The 21,206-nt window shown below is 41.4% G+C and overlaps 1 long non-coding RNA gene across 1 annotated transcript; it reads right to left on the minus strand.

Moving 5' to 3' along the window:
• Window positions 1-15,028: 15,028 nt before the first annotated feature.
• Window positions 15,029-18,891, minus strand: LOC123485872. Its single transcript, XR_006659172.1, has 2 exons — window positions 18,854-18,891; window positions 15,029-15,101 (listed from the first exon to the last, which is right to left on the minus strand). It is a non-coding gene; the product is annotated as an uncharacterized LOC123485872 (long non-coding RNA).
• Between the last annotated feature and the right edge of the window lie 2,315 nt (window positions 18,892-21,206).

Consider the following 21,206-nt stretch of genomic DNA (forward strand, 5'->3'; position numbering starts at 1 on the left):
GAAAACTGCATTGATCTGCCAATGAAAAATAATGTTTGTACATGAATTTGTACTGGTCAACCTCTCCTCCTCTTTTGTATTCAGTTCTTCAATATTATATCTGATAGTATGAATGGTTCTTATGGTTGTATTCAGCTCTTCCATATTAGATCTGACAGTATGAATGGTTCTTATGGGCTGAGTGCCTGGAGTGACTCCAGTCATACCAAGTTTTCTTTGACCCTGTGATCTCACCAGGACAGAACCACCAGATGGTGGCAGTGATGTACCTTTCATTGTTATGAATGCTCAGAGTGAAAGACCTGAGTAGTCACATGTGATGGCCTACATCAGTGCTTCTCAATTATTTTCTGTTGCGCCCCCCCCTAGGAAGAAGTAAACATTTCGCGCCCCCCAACTCTCCGCCGCAACTGGAAATAGTATCATTTGTCTATGAAATTGTTCTAAGTACACCTCTGCATAACATTGTATCCTTATTAACATTAAAGAAAATAAAAATAAAATAAAGAAATATAGATCAACTTACAACAAAGAATAACTTTATTAACATTGTTTTTTAGTCTGTAACAGAAAAGACTTAAAGTGCATCAATTTGCCTGAAATTTGCCTTATTTAAACTGCAAAAAATGTTTGACCATTTGATACTGAAAAATAAAATATAATCAATAAATAATAATAAATTCAAATTGATCAGCAACATGAACTCAGGAGCCCAATATATGAAACACTGACCTATAAAACAAAAATGAATAAAACAATTTGTGCTGATTTTTTTTTAGCAAAATGAGGAAGTCAGGATTAATGGCAAAAGGCACGTTTGTCTTTGAGTTTATCTACCAGCTGTTCTTTAAGATCGTTAGCAATGTCATTTATACGTCTGGCGACAGTGTCATTGGACAGAGGGATAGTTATTTATTTTTTTGTCATCCAGCATGACAGAGACCATGTCTAATACTGCAGGCAGTATCAGCTCCTCTGCTATGGAGTGTTTTTTTTTTTACTGAGCAATTTGGTACGCCACCTTATATGATGCTAACAGTGCTCGCTGGTTTACTGAAGTAGCATTCACAAAGCGGGACGATTGTTGGCAATATTCGGCTCGTTTTCGCTGAAAAAAGTCAAGCGGCTTAACAGCGTGATTGGGGTGTAATGTCTTTAAGTGACGCCTTAATTTATTTGGCTTCATGCTGTCCGCTGCCAACATTTTTAGACACAGTAAACATACCGGTCTTTCCTCGTCTCCCACCGTAGTCACAGTGAAGCCAAGCGCTACATACGCTTCATCATATTTCCTCGTCTTAGCTTTCGGGAGACTTATGTTTGTCTCATTATCTCCGTCTCTCTCCGCCTTTCTTTTCATCCCTGTTAGATATGTTTCCATGACGTCTCTTAAGGGTTTGTTATCTGCACTTCATATCTCCTACTCTGTGCTTTTGTTCGGTGCAAAAAAAAACTACTCCCTGCGGCAAAAAAAAAGCATGTTCCCCGGGGTCACACGCGCCCCCCGGCATCGCTCCGAGCCCCCCCAGGGGGGCGCGCCCCACTATTTGAGAAGGACTGGCCTACATAAACCACAACCTTTCCTATTGTGTTAGTAAGGACCACAGCATATTCGGCAGCCATTGTTCAAAATGTGTTCATACATACGGTACAATGGGAGGGGGTGTGGCATTCACAGGGAACCAGGAAGTTGATCTCAGACTTCTATTTAGGACTGGGATCCTATCCAGAGTTGACAGATTACAAACCCAGCCTGCCTCTCTCCTTCCACACTGATTCTAAACCTATAGTCACCTAGTCCTGATTGTGACAGTAGAGCCTAGTTTGCATTGCAGGATCTAGAGATGGCATCAGTAGACAGGTTTCCATTGGCCTAGGTTTATTTGACAAAAAAACATTTAGCAAAGAAATCATTGCAACATGATGGAAACGGCAGATACAGGAGACATTTTCTAAAGATCCACAAATGTTTTATCCGTTCGACAGGGGCAGGAAAAGATTGAAGAACCACAGTGCAATGACGCGAAGGTATAAAAAAATGGCGCTGCTAAAATCAGAGATTCTTCTCCTGAATACATACCTTTGAATCTTGAGTACACACCAACGTCCCCTGTATATAAACCTTACATATAGGACTTCAAGTTGTAAAATAGTGAACAACTCCTTTAATGTAGTGGTAGGTGCTATGAAAGGGATGTTTAAAAAAAACAACGATATAATGTTGTATATTGTTTATTAGTCCACTGTTAATACAACGGCAAAAATGTTGCATGTTAGCAATTACGTTTTCAAGATTTCAGTACAGAGAAACAAGTGTGATGATGCAAATGAGGAAAATTATAATTGCATACAATTTGCATCATCACACTTGTTCCAATGTACTACAGTGTTTCCCAATCCTGGTCCAGGGGACACAAAGGGGTGCGCTTTTTAGTTTTTGCCCTAACACTCACACAGTGGATTCAACTAAGCAACTCCAGCCTTTGAATGGAATAAGGTATGTGAGGGCAAAAACAAACAAGTACACATTTTTACATTTGAGTCATTTAGCAGACGCTCTGGAGTTACACTTAGTCAGAGGTGCATTTGCTCTAAGCATGTGCTATAAATAAACTAAAATAAATTATTTTATTTAATAAAGAAAACTTATTTTGTCATATCTTAAGAAGGATAGGCCAACCGAACGAGTGCTTCCACACTCCCTTAAAAGACCTTTGCTTGAAAAACGAGAAAAAAGTGGCAGTAGTACTGTTTGTCCATTTTGAGACGCCATAGACCCCTTTCTGTGTTACCAAACATAGCTGCAAGAGGGGGATGGGCGCGAGTTGGTGGCAGAACAAGGGGGAGTTCCTATAGAACGCCAGCAAAAAAAGCCTCTATTTACATGTTGCTTATGAGTGCATTTCACACTACTTTGGATTATAATTGGATTTTAAGGCTCGTATGAATGCCCTGCTTAATATAATGTTTGTGTCTTCATCACAAATCAACTGCATTATACTTAAAAAACACTTCAACCAGTAAAATGGCTCTTTGGCTAGCTTTTGCTATAGCCTATATCAATCATCGTTAGCATTGTAGCTAACAACTGCTGCATCCAAAATTGTTATTTTGCAAAGATCACAACCAAATATAATTTTTGCGATTGTTCAAGCAATTATCAAAACATAATTCTAAGCCTATGAGAGCCCAAAAAAGTTATTTTATTTAGAAGAAATACAAATGTAAATCTAGACTACTGCCTCCAAGAGTCGCACGCATCTGTTTGTGACTTCAGTGTGTCATGTACTGGAAAAGGGTCTATAGCCACTTCCTCAAAATAGAAAACTCAAGAAATCCGTCTTTAATGTTGATGTTTTTGCAGAGGAAATCTTAGTCGTGCAATTTTACATCTAACTAACATGTTTGGTTCAGTATTTCTCAATGAAAAAACCTGCATGAAAACGAGTCTTCTCAAGTTTAATGACAACAAAGACTTTAATGAAGAATCCCTACTGTTGACCAATCACCAACGAGGGGGCGTCGACTTCGGCTACCGACTTGCCTCGAGGAAAAAATGTTGTGTTCCCGAAAAGCCGAAAAAAACCTTACCGAAAGTCCAAAACGAAAACCTAACTAAATGTTGTCATAATATATGCACAAACTCTTCCGAACTGTTTCGGCTGAGAAACATGCTGACGCCTTAAAGGCTAACACAAAGTCTGTCTTACAATGGTTTCAGTAGTCCTACACTGTCACAGGGTATAGATTATACCCCTATTTAGACCTGAAGTAGCAGACAGTCTAAATCCAGATTAGTGACAATATCAGAACGCTTAAACCATTTGTAACATAATTATTGTTGGTCCAGCATAAAGTTTGAGCTTTCCTTTCAACACCATGGAGTGAATCCTTACCACTGCTACACCTGGCTATCAGCCACCGGAGCTCAGTCTGGCAGCGAAAACGTTTATTCAGCCTCATTTACGGCCTTAAAAAAACATAGCTGATATGGCTGACTTGCTTAAACAAATATGGTTTCTACTGACTCCTTCTGGATTTGTGTAAGTCAATAGGAACTGCTGAGTTTAAATATAGGTTCAATAATATTAATAAAATATGTACATATTAAAATGGACAATGTAAAACACATAGGGTGTTCACTCCTTAGGCCTACCTTCCTTTCTGCGTCGGACTTCGGCCTCATGTCTGGGGTGGAAAATCTACTTCTGAAAGTACCATGCTTAGATGCATAATAACATCTCAGATTGAACTCTTCGCAAACAGCGACAGTTTCGTTGCAAAAAAGACACACTGGTTTGATATTGTAGAAATACGATGAATATATTTTAATAGAACAGTTTGACTATTAATATAGACATTGGTGATTTTACCACTGTAATCAGATGGACATTATTATGTTATGGTCATTGAATTGATTAGCCCACTAACCACGTGTTAAATGTGTAGTGTAGCTTCACTGTGTAGGACTATGAATTGGGCAGCTATAGGCTATTTGTTAATAGGCTAATTATGTTCTGGCCTGCTGACTAGCTACAAGCTCAGCAACACATTGACTGGAGGCCAAACCTAGTTGCCAACCCCCCTATATTGTAAATTCAATCTGGTTGGTATAAGATTGAAATGGGAAAATAATGTACCTGTGAACACCCTATGAAATAGCTCCCCAATACCGTCTGATGTATATATTTAATGTATTACATGAATGGTGACCACAGCCCTTCCGCCAATCCATTTAAAACGTGTTTGACTGTGTTTTTCCCACCCTGCTGAATGTATCCAATGTTCCATATCAAATGGGTCCTATTATGGCACATCTGGCACTTTCTTCTCTCCATCTTTCTTGGCCTCGTATCCTTTTTACAAAAATCTGTGTTTTTTGTTCAGTACCATGTCAGGAAAATACCATGGTACTAGTGCAACTACCATGGACTTTCCCTGACATGGTAGTGACCCAAAAAACGCTATAGTACCTTGGAATTTTGTTGTTCATTGTACTACGATGGTACATTTTTGTAAGGGCTGTCCTTTACATCGGAGTGCTAATGCTGGCTCTTTGCGTCTCTTGACCATGTCGCGTGGACCGGGCACAAAGCTCAAGGAGTGCTCTCCACTTCCCTCCGGTAGTTATTTAGCAAGCCTGATAACACATCACTCCCGACAGACACAAGCAAAAACTCTTGCATAAATGTAGAAGCCTATACACCTAAACACTAGCGATCTGACATGCTGTATTGAATGGAAACTGCAGGCTACTAACAACAGCAGCTACAGTGACTTGCAAAAGTATTCACCCCCTTGGCATTCTTCCTATTTTGTTGCCTTACAACCTGGAATTAAAATTGATTTTTGGGGGGTTTGTATCATTTGATTTACACAACATGCCTACCACTTTGAAGATGCAAAATATTTTTTATTGTGAAACAAACAAGAAATAAGACAAGAAAACAGACAACTTGAGTGTGCATAACTATTCACCCCCCCCAAAGTCAATACTTTGTAGAGCCACCTTTTGCAGCAATTACAGCTGCAAGTCTCTTGGAGTACAGTGGGGAAAAAAAGTATTTAGTCAGCCACCAATTGTGCAAGTTCTCCCACTTAAAAAGATGATAGAGGCCTGTAATTTTCATCATAGGTACACGTCAACTATGACAGACAAATCGAAAATTTATTTCTCCAGAAAATCACATTGTACGATTTTTTATGAATTTATTTGCAAATTATGGTGGAAAATAAGTATTTGGTCACCTACAAACAAGCAAGATTTCTGGCTCTCACAGACCTGTAACTTCTTCTTTAAGAGGCTCCTCTGTCCTCCACTTGTTACCTGTATTAATGGCACCTGTTTGAACTTGTTATCAGTATAAAAGACACCTGTCCACAACCTCAAACAGTCACACTCCAAACTCCACTATGGTCAAGACCAAAGAGCTGTCAAAGGACACCAGAAACAAAATTGTAGACCTGCACCAGGCTGGGAAGACTGAATCTGCAATAGGTAAGCAGCTTGGTTTGAAGAAATCAACTGTGGGAGCAATTATTAGGAAATGGAAGACATACAAGACCACTGATAATCTCCCTCGATCTGGGGCTCCACGCAAGATCTCACCCCGTGGGGTCAAAATTATCACAAGAACGGTGAGCAAAAATCCCAGAACCACACGGGGGGACCTAGTGAATGACCTGCAGAGAGCTGGGACCAAAGTAACAAAGCCTAGCATCAGTAACACACTACGCCGCCAGGGACTCAAATCCTGCAGTGCGAGACATGTCCCCATGCTTAAGCCAGTACATGTCCAGGCCCGTCTGAAGTTTGCTAGAGTGCATTTGGATGATCCAGAAGAGGATTGGGAGAATGTCATATGGTCAGATGAAACCAAAATAGAACTTTTTGGTAAAAACTCAACTTGTCGTGTTTGGAGGACAAAGAATGCTGAGTTGCATCCAAAGAACACCATACCTACTGTGAAGCATGGGGGTGGAAACATCATGCTTTGGGGCTATTTTTCTGCAAAGGGACTAGGACGACTGATCCGGAAAGAATGAATGTGTCCATATATCGTGAGATTTTGAGTGAAAACCTCCTTCCATCAGCAAGGGCATTGAAGATGAAACGTGGCTGGGTCTTTCAGTATGACAATGATCCCAAACACACCGCCCGGGCAACGAAGGAGTGGCTTCGTAAGAAGCATTTCAAGGTCCTGGAGTGGCCTAGCCAGTCTCCAGATCTCAACCCCATAGAAAGTCTTTGGAGGGAGTTGAAAGTCTGTGTTGCCCAGCGACAGCCCCAAAACATCACTGCTCTAGAGGAGATCTGCATGGAGGAATGGGCCAAAATACCAGCAACAGTGTGTGAAAACCTTGTGAAGACTTACAGAAAACGTTTGAACTGTGTCATTGCCAACAAAGGGTATATAACAAAGTATTGAGAAACTTTTGTTATTGACCAAATACTTTTTTTCCACCATAATTTGCAAATAAATTCATTAAAAATCCTACAATGTGATTTTCTGGATATTTTTTTCTCATTTTGTCTGTCATAGTTGACGTGTACCTATGATGAAAATTGCAGGCCTCTCTCATCTTTTTAAGTGGGAGAACTTGCACAATTGGTGGCTGACTAAATACTTTTTTTCCCCACTGTACCACTCCATTAAAGGAGTAGTTCACTATTTTACAACTTGAAGTCCTATATGTAAGGTTTGTATACAGGGGACGTCGGTCTGTACTCAAGATTCAAAGGTATGTACTCAGGAGAAGAATCTCTGATTTTAGCAGCGCCATTTTTTACACCTTCGCGGCATTGCACTGTGGTTCTTCAATGTTTTCCTGCCCCTGTCGAACGGATAAAACATTTGTGGATCTTTAGAAAATGTATCCTGTATCTGCCGTTTCCATCATGTTGCAATGATTTCTTTGCTAAATATTTTTTGGTCAAATAAACCTAGGCAAATGGAAACCTGTCTACTGATGCCATCTCTAGATCCTGCAATGCAAACTAGGCTCCACTGTCACAATCAGGACTAAGTGACTATAGGTTTAGAATCAGTGTGGAAGGAGAGAGGCAGGCTGGGTTTGTAATCTGTCAACTCTGGATAGGATCCCAGTCCTAAATAGAAGTCTGAGATCAACTTCCTGGTCCCCTGTGAATGCCACACCCCCTCCCATTGTACCGTATGTATGAACACATTTTGAAAAATGGCTGACTAATATGCTGTGGTCCTTACTAGTCAATAGGAAAGGTTGTGGTTTATGTGGGCCATCACATGTGAGTACTCAGGTCTTTCACTCTGAGCATTCATATCAATGAAAGGTACATCACTGCCACCATCTGGTGGTTCTGTCCTGGTGAGATCACAGGGTCAAAGAAAACTTGGTATGACTGTAGTCACTCCAGGCACTCAGCCCATAAGAACCATTCATACAGTCAGATTTAATATGGAAGAACCGAACACAACCATAAGAACCATTAATACAGTCAGATCTAATATGGAAGAACTGAATACAACCATAATAACCATTCATACAGTCAGATCTGATATGGAAGAACTGAATACAAAAGAGGAGGAGAGGTTGACCAGTACAAATTCATGTACAAACATTATTTTTCATTGGCAGATCAATGCAGTTTTCCAAACATATTCATCATCAGTTTTTTGGTAAGATTCTAACTGAACAAAAATATAAACACAACATTCAACAATTTTACTGGGGTACAGTGCATATAAGGAAATCAGACAATTGAAATACATTCATTAGGCCCTAATCTATGGATTTCACATGACAGGGGCCCACCCATCAGCCAATAAGAATGATTTTCCCCCACTAAAAGGGCTTTATTACAGATAGAAATACTCCTCAGATTCATCAGCTGTCCGGGTGGCTGGTCTCAGATGATCCTGCAGGTGAAGAAGCCAGATGTGGAGGTCCTGGGCTTGCACGGTTACACGTGGTCTGCGGCTATGAAGCCAGTTGGACGTTCTGCCAAATTCTCGGTAGAGAAATGTACATCCAATTCTCTGGCAACAGCTGTTGTGAACATTCCTGCAGTCAGCATGCCAATTGTGCACTCCCTCAAAATGTAGACATCTGTGGCATTGTGTTGTGTGACAAAACTGCACATTTCAGAGTGGCCTTCTATTGTACCCAGCACAAGGTGCACCTGTGTAATGACCATGCTGTTTAATCAGCTTCTTGATATGCCACAACTCGCAGGTGGATTGATTATCTTGGCAAAGGAGAAATGCTCACTAACAGAAATGGAAACAAATTTGTGCACCAAATTTGAGAGAAATAAGCTTTTTGTGCGTATGGAAAATATCCAGGATCTTTTATTTCAGCTCATGAAACATGGGACCAACACTTTACATGTCAAGTTTATATATTTTTTCAGTATAGTTTTAGAAGACAATTCACTAAACACGTAGTCATTTCATTTTGTCACATGTTTGGTAAACAACAGGTGTAGACTAACAGTGAAATGTTGACCAACAATGGAGAACACAATACAACAATTATAATAATAGGAAAAAAGATTGTAGCACAAGGAATTAATACACGATGAGCAATGGTAGCTTGGCTATATACATGGGGTGCCAATACCTAGTCAATGGGAGCTTGGCAATATACATGGGGTGCCAATAGATAATCAATGATAGCTTGGCTATATACATGGGGTGCCAATACCTAGTCAATGATAGCTTGGCTATATACATGGGGTGCCAATACCTAGTCAATGATAGCTTGGCTATATACATGGGGTGCCAATACCTAGTCAATGGTAGCTTGGCTATATACAGTGCAATCTGAAAGTATTCAGACCCCTTGACTTTTTCCACATGTTATTACGTTACAGCCATATTCTAAAGTTGGTTAAATCAGTTTCCCCCCCTCATCAATCTACACACAAAACCCCATAATGTCAAAGCAAAAGACAGATTTTTAGACATTTTTCCTAATTTATTAATAAAAAACTGAAATATCTAAGTATTCAGACCCTTTACTCCGTACTTTCTTGAAGCACCTTTGTCAGCGATTACAGCATCGAGTCTTCTTGGGTATGATGCTACAAGCTTGGCACACCTGTATTTGGGGAGTTTCATTCATTCTTCTCTGCAGATCCTCTCAAACTCTATCAGGTTGGATGGGGAGCGTTGCTGCACAGCTATTTTCTGGTCTCTCCGGAGATGTTCAATCGGGTTCAAGTCTGGGCTCTGGCTGGGCCAGGTGAACCTTCGCCCCAGTCTGAAGTCCTGAGCGCTCTGGAGCAGGTTTTCATCAAGGATTTCTCTGTACTTTGCTCCGTTCATTATTCCCTCGATCCTGACTAGTCTCCCAGTCACTGCCTCTGAAAAACATCCGCACAGCATGATACTGCACCGTAGGCATGGTGCCAGGTTTCCTCCAGGAGTGACGCTTGGTATTCAGGCCAAAGAGTTCAATCTTGGTAACAACAGACCAGAGAATCTTGTTTCTCATGGTCAGAGTCCTTTAGGTGCCTCTTGGCAAACTCCAAGAGGGCTGAACTCTGGAGCTCTGTCAAAGTGATCATCGGGTTCTTGGTCACCTCCCTGACCAAGGCCCTTCTCCTCCGATTGCGCAGTTGGCCGGGCGGACAGCTCTAGGAAGAATCTTGGTGATTCCAAACTTCTTCCATTTAAGAATCGGAGGAGGCCACGGTGTTCTTGGGGACCTTCAATGCTGCAGACATTTTTTGGTACCCTTCCCCAGATCTGTGCCTCATCACAATCCTGTCTCGGAGCTCTACGGACAATTCCTTCAACCTCATGGCTTGTTTTTTGCTCTGACATGCAATGTCAACTGTGGGATGTTATATAGACAGGTGTGTGCCTTTTCAAACCATGTCCAATCAATTGAATTTATCTCAGGTGGACTCAAATCAAGTTGTAGAAACATCTCAAGGAATATCAATGGAAATAGGATGCACCTGAGCAAAATTTCGAGGTTCATAGCGAAGGGTCTGGAATACTAATGTAAATAAGGTTGTCTAAACCTGTTTCCACTTTGTCATTATGGGGTATTATGTGTAGATTGATGAGGGATTTTTGTTGTTGTTTGTAAAAAAAAAAATCATTTTTACAATAAAGGCTGTAACTTATTTTTTTGTTGAAAAAGTCAAGGGGTCTGAATACTTTCAGAATGCACTGTATAGACACTAACTATTTCACTTTAAACACTTTGTTATATTCATGCACAAGAGAAGAAGAGGTTGCCCAGCACAAATTAATGTACAAACATGATTTTTCATTACATATTTGTAATTTAGCAGATGCTCTTATCCAGAGCGATTTATAGGACCAATTGGGGTTAATTGCCTTGCTCAAGGCCACAATGACAGATTTTTGACCTAGTTGGCTCGGGATTCAAACCAGCAACCTTTCAGTTACTGGCCCAACACTCTTAACCGCCAGGCTACCTGTTAAATACATAACACAATACGTGACATAAGTAGAATACAGAACACTTGAAACATTACAGGACATTTTTCATGATGGAAATTGAAATATTAAAATGTGATTTAAAAAAAGCAGTGGGTAGAGTGGCGTTTCGCAGGCGGTTTGTACGGGCAGTTATACAGGACAGTTTGTGGCTGTTTCTCAGGAGCCTGGTGGTGCAGTTACCTCTTCTTGGAGGGAGCAGGTCATTCAGTGGATGGTCAAGAGTGTGCATGTCCTTCACCAGGTGCACTGCAGCCTGTTCTCGCCTGCTCTGCAGTGACGGGAGCTGTGGTTGGACTGCTCCACCTCTGGAGATGATCCTCAAGGCCCTCCTCTGCACCCTGTCTAGTTGGGCCTGCTGCTTTTTACTGCATCCAACTAACAGCACTCCACTGTATTCCAGACAAGGCCTGGCCAGTGTAGTATAGACTGTGACCAGATCTTCAGTGGACATTTCTGGCAAGAACAGTCAAAAAGGCGTTTTGAGGCCTTTCTCACTGGCTGCTCCAGGTGTCACCACTGAGGTTAGAGTCTAGATGAAAACCAAGACACTTGGTTGTTGTTACCACTGGTACTTCCTGTTCTCCTAGGATTAGTGGTGCAGGTTGCGGATGGTCCAATGCTGTCTCTTTGTTGTCCTACTAACAACATCAGCTACATAGTCTAGCCTACTATGGCCCTGTCCCTCTGGCCAGGGTAAACAAAGAGGTAATGGTGTGTCTTGTATATACAGTATAGGTCATTTGTTTGAGAGAATGTGAATGGGATAACATTTGGTTCATATATAGACACTAACTATTTGATTTAAAACAGTTTGTTTCATTTAATTATACACAAAAATATGTTGCCCAGATCAAATTAATGTACAAACAGTATTTTTCATTACATTTGAGTCATTTAGCAGATGCTCTTATCCAGAGCAACTTACAGAACCAATTAGGGTTAATTGCCTTGATCAAGGGAACAACGACAGATTTTTCACTATGTTGGCTCAGGATTGAAAACCAGCGACCTTTCAGTTACTGGCCCAACACTCTTACCCGCTAGGCTACCTGCAGCCAGATCAATTAACTTCAATACAGTTATCCAAATATATTCATAATCAATGAATAAAATAATGAATCTAATTTTAAAAGATAATTTAAAAAACACAAGTAGTCGATTCATAGCCTTTTTATAATTAATAAAAGTTGTTTAGTAATATAAAATAATCCACCCAAACTAATGCTGAAAACTGATCATCACACCATCTTTATCTGATATACACTGAGTGTACAAAACATTAGGAACACCTTCCTAATATTGAGTTGCACCCCCCCCTTGTCCTCAGAATAGCCTCAATTCGTCGGGCATGGACTCTCCAAGGTGTTGAGAGCGTTCTACAGGGATGCTGGCCCATGTTGACTGCAATGCTTCCCACAGTTGTGTCAGGTTAGCTGGGAGTGGATCTCTACTCCGAATAGCTCGTTCCATCTCCTCCCACAGATGCACAATTGGATTGAGATCTGGTGACTCGGCAGGCCACTGCAGTAAGCTGAATTCACTGTCATGTTCTTGGAACCATTCCTGGACAAGGCTTGTTGCATGGGGCATAATCCTGCTGAAAAAATCTACACTGCTCGAAAAAATAAAGGGAACACTTAAACAACACAATGTAACTCCAAGTCAATCACACATCTGTGAAATCAAACTGTCCACTTAGGAAGCAACACTGATTGACAATACATTTCACATGCTGTTGTGCAAATGGAATAAACAACAGGTGGAAATTATAGGCAATTAGCAAGACACCCCCAATAAAGAAGTGGTTCTGCAGGTGGTGACCACAGACCACTTCTCAGTTCCTATGCTTCCTGGCTGATGTTTTGGTCACTTTTGAATGCTGGCGGTGCTTTCACTCTAGTGGTAGCATGAGACGGAGTCTACAACCCACACAAGTGGCTCAGGTAGTGCAGCTCATCCAGGATGGCACATCAATGCGAGCTGTGGCAAGAAGGTTTGCTGTGTCTGTCAGCGTAGTGTCCAGAGCATGGAGGCGCTACCAGGAGACAGGCCAGTACATCAGGAGACGTGGAGGAGGCCATAGGAGGGCAACAACCCAGCAGCAGGACCGCTACCTCCGCCTTTTTGCAGAGGAGGAGCACTGCCAGAGCCCTGCAAAATGACCTCCAGCTGGCCACAAATGTGCATGTGTCTGCTCAAACGGTCAGAAACAGACTCCATGAGGGTGGTATGAGGGCCCGACGTCCACAGGTGGGGGTTGTGCTTACAGCCCAACACCGTGCAGGACGTTTGGCATTTGCCAGAGAACACCAAGATTGGCAAATTCGCCACTGGCGCCCTGTGCTCTTCACAGATGAAAGCAGGTTCACACTGAGCACGTGACAGACGTGACAGAGTCTGGAGACGCCGTGGAGAACGTGCTGCTGCCTGCAACATCCTCCAGCATGACCGGTTTGGCGGTGGGCCAGTCATGGTGTGGGGTGGCATTTCTTTGGGGGGCCGCACAGCCCTCCATGTGCTCGCCAGAGGTAGCCTGACTGCCATTAGGTAACGAGATTAGATCCTCAGACCCCTTGTGAGACCATATGCTGGAGCGGTTGGCCCTGGGTTCCTCCTAATGCAAGACAATGCTAGACCTCATGTGGCTGGAGTGTGTCAGCAGTTCCTGCAAGAGGAAGGCATTGATGCTATGGACTGGCCCGCCCGTTCCCCAGACCTGAATCCAATTGAGCACATCTGGGACATCATGTCTCGCTCCATCCACCAACGCCACGTTGCACCACAGACTGTCCAGGAGTTGGCGGATGCTTTAGTCCAGGTCTGGGAGGAGATCCCTCAGGAGACCATCCGCCACCTCATCAGGAGCATGCCCAGGCGTTGTAGGGAGGTCATACAGGCACGTGGAGGCCACACACACTACTGAGCCTCATTTTGACTTGTTTTAAGGACATTACATCAAAGTTGGATCAGCCTGTAGTGTGGTTTTCCACTTTAACTTTGAGGGTGACTCCAAATCCAGACCTCCATGGGTTGATACATTTGATTTCCATTCATAATTTGTGTGATTTTGTTGTCAGCACATTCAACTATGTAAAGAAAAAAGTATTTAAGATTATTTCATTCATTCAGATCTAGGATGGGTTGTTTAAGTGTTCCCTTTATTTTTTTGAGCAGTGTATTTTGCAGATGGATACACTGCTGCCATGAAGGGATGCACCTGATTGGTAACGATGTTTAGATATCCTGTGGCATTCAAACGTTGATCCACTTTTATCAAGGGGCCAATGTGTGCCATGAAATCCCACCCCACACCACCATCCTGCAATGCTGACACACAGCATGGATGCATGTACTCATGGTTTTCTCCATACCCTAGTCCTCCCATCAGCATGATACAGCAGGAATCGGGATTCATCAGACCAGGCAATGTTTTTCAAATTCTCCAGTGTCCAGTGTTTTCATTCCTTAGCCCACTGCAACTGCAGTTTCTTGTTTTCTTCTGAAAGCTAATGGGGATCCATAATAAATACACCACAACTACATCTTTAAGGATCACAGCTTTCACCTGGTCAGTCTATGTCATGGAAAGAGCAGGTGTCCTTAATGTTTTGTACACTCAGTGTATGTTGTGTCTGCTAGTTCACTCCCACAGAAAACTGCAGATGTGACCTTGAGCAGGCAAATAATTGCTATGTAAGTGCTCTGGATAAGAGCGTCTGCTAAATTACTAAAATGTAAATGTGAGTACCACCCAGTCAACCATCAGACTCCATTGTGAGACGCCTCAAATAGGATTTTCAACCTTAAAGGCAAATCCAAGGTCCTCTCAATATCATTACAGTAGAAGCTAACAAAACACACCAAAACTGACAAGGTGAACACTGATCAGTAAAGTAAAGAGAGGCTAACATTCTATAACGTTCCCTTTGATTTTGAATTTTAGGACCCCTTTAGTTATAAAAATATATATTTAAAAATGAATTTGGCCTTTACTACTATATCCAATAGAAACACATTGAATAACACATTCATAAATGGTCCAAAAACAGACTAATGGTGAAAACTGATCATCACATCATCTCTATCTGATACATTCAGTACAATGTAGTATTTTATTAGGATCCCCAGCGGCTACTCTTCCTGGGGTACAAACAGGAAACACAAAAAATACATCAAATACATCATCAAGAACTACATTTACAATTTAGTAACGTCGCAGATGCTCCCATCCAGAGAGACCCACAGCTAGTGCATTCATCTTATGATAGCCAGGAGAGACAACATAGTGGCTACTAAAACCTCCCTATGAAGCAGGAACCCAGGGAGAAACATAGAGAGGAACCAGGCTCAAAGGGGTGGCCAGTCCTCTTCTGGCTGTACCAGGTGACATATGTTTACATATCAGTAGGCTGTACAATACAAAAGGGGGGGAACTATTCTAAAAGTTGGTAAGAGTCGAAAGCTAAAAAGGGGAAAAAGTCATGCAAATTATGAGCCATATCATCCTCAACAGCAAACACAGGTTCTTAGAAATGTTTTCACATTTATTAAATACAATAATACCTTATTCACATACACCTTAGCCAAATACATTTAAACTCAGTTTTTCACAATTCCTGACATTTAATCCTAGTAAAAATTCCCTGTCTTAGGTCAGTTAGGATCACCACTTTATTTTAAGAATGTGAAATTTCAGAATAATAGTAGAGACAATTATTTATTTCAGCTTTTATTTATTTAATCACATTCGCAGTGGGTCAGAAGTTTACATACTCTCAATTAGTATTTGGTAGCATTGCCTTTAAATTGTTTAACTTGGGTCAAACGTGTCGGGTAGCCTTCCACAAGCTTCCCACAATAAGTTGGGTGAATTTTGGCCCATTCCTCCTGACAGGGCTGGTGTAACTGAGTCAGGTTTGTAGGCATCCTTGCTCGCACACGCTTTTTCAGTTCTGCCCACAAATGTTCTATAGGATTGAGGTCAGGGCTTTGTGATGGCGACTCCAATACCTTGACTTTGTTGTCCTTAAGCCATTTGGCACAACTTGGAAGTATACTTGGGGTCATTGTCCATTTGGAAGACCCATTTGCGACCAAGCTTTAACTTCCTGACTGATGTCTTGAGATGTTGCTTCAATATATCCACATAATGTTCCTTCCTCATGATGCCATCTATTTTGTGAAGTGCACCAATCCCTCCTGCAGCAAAGCACCCCGACAGCATGATGCTGCCACCCCCGTCCTTCACGGTTGGGATGGTGTTCTTCTGCTTGCAAACATAACATTATTTTACTCCAAACATAACAATGGTCATTATGGCCAAACAGTTCTATTTTTGTTTCATCAGACCAGAGGACATTTCTCAAAAAAGTACGATCTTTGTCCCCATGTGCAATTGCAAACCGTAGTCTGGCTTTTTTATGGCGGTTTTGGAGCAGTGGCTTCTTCCTTGCTGAGCAGCCTTTCAGGTTATGTCGATATAAGACTCATTTTACTGTGGATATAGACACTTTTGTACCCGTTTCCTCCAGCATCTTCACAAGGTCCTTTGCCGTTGTTCTGGGATTGATTTGCACCAAAGTACGTTCATCTCTAGGAGACAGAACGCATCTCCTTCCTGAGCGGTATGACGGCTGCGTAGTCCCATGGTGTTAATACTTGCGTACTATTGTTTGCACAGATGAACGTGGTACCTTCAGGTGTTTGGAAATTGCTCAGACATGTAGAGGTCTACAACATTTCTTCTGAGGTCTTGGCTGATTCCTTTTCATTTTCCCATGATGTCAAGCAAAAAGGCATTGAGTTTGAAGGTAGGCCTTGAAATACATCCACAGGTACACCTCCTATTGACTCAAATTATGTAAATTAGCCTATCAGAAGCTTCTAAAGCCATGACATCATTTTCTGGAATTTTCCAAGCTGTTTAAAAGGCACAGTCAACTTAGTGTATGTAAACTTTTGACCCACTGGAATTGTGATACAGTGAATTATAAGTGAAATAATCTGGCTGTAAACAATTGTTGGAAAAATGACTTGTGTCATGCACAAAGTAGATGTCCTAACCGACTTGCCAAAACTATAGTTTGTTAAAAAGAAATTTGTGGAGTGGTTGAAAAACAAGTTTTAATGACTCCAACCTAAGTTAATGTAAACTTCCGACTTCAACTGAATATGGACAAGCAATGACAGAGCGGCATATACATGATATTATAGAATACAGTATATACATATAGGACAACCAATGACAGAGCGACATGGACTAAGATACAGTAGAATATTATAGAATACAGTATATTGGACAACCAATGACAGAGCGACATGGACTAAGATACAGTAGAATATTATAGAATACAGTATATACATATGAGATGTGTAAAATGCTTCACTCAGCTGAGCTAAAAGTTCCTGTTGTTATTTTTGTAATGTGCCATAAGGTTTATTTTATTTTATGTTTTTTTGAATCTGGTTTTATTGCTAGTTTGAGTTACCTGGCAGAGAGTTCCATGTAGTCATGGCTCTATTTAATACTGTGTGTTTCCCAGCGTCTGTTCTGGAGAGGCTAACATTCTATAACGTTCCCTTTCCTCTGCACAGTTCTCTCACAGAGAGAAACAATAGGATTACAATAGAGTGTTACTCTTTCTTAATGTTATCAAATTCACTGTTACCACTTCCTTTCTGAGGTGAGAATGTAGTGACTATTTAATCTTAACTGGTCTGAGACAACTGATGAGGCTTTTCTCTTGTGTGTGTTCTCTGATGACCTTTTAGCTCAACTGATGTTTTATAACATTTTCCACAGTCAGAGCAGTATTAAGGCTTCTCTCCTGTGTGTATACATTTGTGTTGTTTTAAGTTGCCCAGTCGAGAGAAACTTGCCCCACAGTCAGAGCAGGAGTAAGGCTTCTCTCCAGTGTGTGTTCTCTGATGAACTTTTAGCTCAGCTGATGATTTAAAACATTTTACACAATTAGAACAGGAGTAAGGCTTCTCTCTTGTGTGTGTTTTCTGATGAACTTTTAGCTCAGTTGATGTAGTAAAGCATTTGACACAGTCAGATCAGGCGTAAGGCTTTTCTCCTGTGTGTATACGTTCATGTCGTTTTAAGTGGCCCAGTTGAGAGAAACTCACCCCACAGTCAGAGCAGAAGTAAGGCTTCTCTCCTGTATGTATACGTTCATGTATTTTTAAATCCGCCAGTCGAGAGAAACTCTTTCCACATTCAGAGCAGAAATAAGGCTTCTCTCCTGTGTGTATACGTTCATGTCGTTTTAAGTGGCCCAGTTGAGAGAAACTCACCCCACAGTCAGAGCAGAAGTAAGGCTTCTCTCCTGTGTGTGTTCTCTGATGACATATTAGCTCAGTTGATGTTGTGAAGCATTTTCCACAGTGAGAACAGGAGTAAAGCTTCTCTCCTGTATGTATACGTTCATGTGTTTTTAAGTTATCCAATCGGGAGAAATTCTTCCCACAGTCAGAACAGAAGTAAGGCTTCTCTCCTGTGTGAATATGTTGGTGTTTTTTTAAAGTCCCCAGTTGAGCAAAACTCTCCCCACAATCAGAGCAGCAGTAAGGCTTCTCTCCTTTATGTATACTTTGGTGTCTTTTTAAATGGCTCAGTCGAGAGAAACTCTTCCCACAGTCAGAGCAGGAGTAAGGCTTTTCTCCGTTATGTATACGTTCATGTGTTTTTAAGTGGCCCAGTTGAGAGAAACTCTTTCCACAGTCAGAGCAGGAGTAAGGCTTCTCTCCTGTGTGCACTCTCTGATGAACCGTCAGAGCCTGTGATGTTGTGAAATTCTTCCCACAGTCAGTGCAGAAATACAGATTCTCTCCTGTGTGTATTTGTAGGTGTATTTTTAACTTTGATAGAATTGGGAAAATCTCCTCACAATGTGGGCAGTGGTGAGACCTCTTAGCTCTGTGATCTTCCTGCTGTTGCTCTCTGGATGTAGAGAATGTCTCAACATGGTCTCCTGTGTGAACAACATCAGAAGAACCAGTCAGTTGGTGTAATATACAGTACCAGTCATAAGTTGACACACCTACTAATTCAAGGGTTTTTCTTTATTTTTTTACTATTTTCTACCTTGTAGAATAATAGTGAACACATCTAAACTATAAAATAACACATATGGAATCATGTAGTAACCAAAAAAAGTGTTAACCAAATCAAAATGTTATATTTTAGATTCTTCAAAGTAGCCACCCTTTGCCTTGACAGCTTTCCACACTCTTGGCATTCTCTCAATCAACTTCACCTGGAATGCTTTTCCTACAGTCTTGAAGGAGTTCCCACATATGCTGAGCACTTGTTGGCCGCTTTTCCTTCACTCTGTGGTCCAACTCATCCCAAATCATCTGAATTGGGTTGAGGTCAGATGATTGTGGAGGCCAGGTCATCTGATGCAGCACTCCATCACTCTCCTTCTTGGTCAAATAGCCATTACATAGCCTGTAGGTGTGTTGGTTCATTGTCCCACTAAACGCAAACCAGATGGGATGGCGTATCACTGCAGAATGATGTGGTAGCCATGCTGGTTAAGTGTGCCTTGAATTCTAAAAATATCCCAGACAGTGTCACCAGCAAAGCACCCCCACACTATCACACATCCTCCTCCATGCTTCACTGTGGGAACTACACATGCAGAGATCATCCGTTCACCTACTCTGTGTCTCACAAAGACACGGCTGTTGGAACCAAAAATCGGACATTTGGACTCATCAGACCAATGGACAGATTTCCACCAGTCTAATGTCCATTGCTCATGTTTCTTTGCCCAAGTAAGTATCTTCTTATTATTGGTGTCCTTCAGTAGTGGTTTCATTTCAGCAATTCGACCTTGAAGGCCTGATTCACACGGTCTCCTCTGAAAAGTTGATATGTGTCTGTTACTTGAACTCTGAATAATTTATTTGGGCTGCAATTTCTGAGGCTGGTAACTCTAATGAACTTATCCCCTGCAGCAGAGGTAACTTGGTCTTCCTTTCCTGTGGCGGTCCTCGTGAGAGGCTGTTTCATTATAGCGCTTGATGGTTTTTGCGACAGCCCTTGAATAAACTTGAAAAGTTCTTGAAATTTTACGGATTGACTGACCTTCATGTCAAAGTAATAATGGACTGTCGTTTCTCTTTGATTATTTGAGCTGTTCTTGCCATAATATGGACTTGGTCTTTTACCAAATAGGGCTATCTTCTGTATACCACCCCTACCTTGTCACAACACACCTAATTGGCTCAAATGCATTAATAATGAAAGAAATTGCACAAATGAACTTTTGATAAGGCATTCCAGGTGACTACCTCATGAAGATGGTTGAGAGAATACCAAGAGTGTGCAAAGCTGTAATCAAGGCAAAGGGTGGCTACTTAGAAGAACTTAAAGTATAAAATATATTTTGATATGTTTAACACTTTTTTGGTTACTAAACGATTCCATATGTGTTGTTGAATAGCTTTGATGTCTTCACTACTATTACACAATGTAGGATGTAGGAAATAGTAAAAATAAAGATAAATCCTTGAATGAATAGGTGTGTCCAAACCTTTGACTGGTAATGTACATGTCAATCACATTTATTTTTTGAACCCCTTTTTACATCCGCAAAGTCACAAAGTGCTTTACAGAAACACTTCCTAAAATCACGAAAGATCACGCAATGCAGATGTAGAAGCACAGTGGCTACTAAAAACTCAGTATAAAGCAGGAACCTAGGGAGAAACATGGAGAGGAACCAGTCCTCTTCTGGCTGTACCGGGTGGCGCAGCATCTCAATGCCCTCATGAAACAGTTCAACTGCAACTTTTCATGCACAGTGAGAAGTTTGAACAAACTTAGTTAGATAGAACCTGCTCTTACCATGAGAAACAGATTTCCCAATCTTCTCCTCCTCTTCTTCATCTTTAATGTTGACATTCAGCTCCAGTGTTTGACTGCAGTCTTCCAGCTTCACTGATGCCATCTAAGTTGGGTGAATTTTGGCCCACTCCTCCTGACAGAGCTGGTGTAACTGAGTCAGGTTTGTAGGCCTCCTTGCTCGCACACGCTTTTTCAGTTCTGCCCACACATTTTCTATAGGATTGAGGTCAGGGCTTTGTGATGGCCACTCCAATACCTTGACTTGTTGTCCTTAAGCCATTTTGCCACAACTTTGGATGTATGCTTGGGATCATTGCCCATTTGGAAGACCTATTTGCGACCAAGCTTTATCTTCCTGACTGATATCTTGAGATGTTGCTTCAATA

The sequence above is a fragment of the Coregonus clupeaformis genome, unplaced genomic scaffold (genome assembly GCF_020615455.1).
Source record: "Coregonus clupeaformis isolate EN_2021a unplaced genomic scaffold, ASM2061545v1 scaf0882, whole genome shotgun sequence".
Classification (NCBI taxonomy): Eukaryota; Metazoa; Chordata; class Actinopteri; order Salmoniformes; family Salmonidae; genus Coregonus; species Coregonus clupeaformis.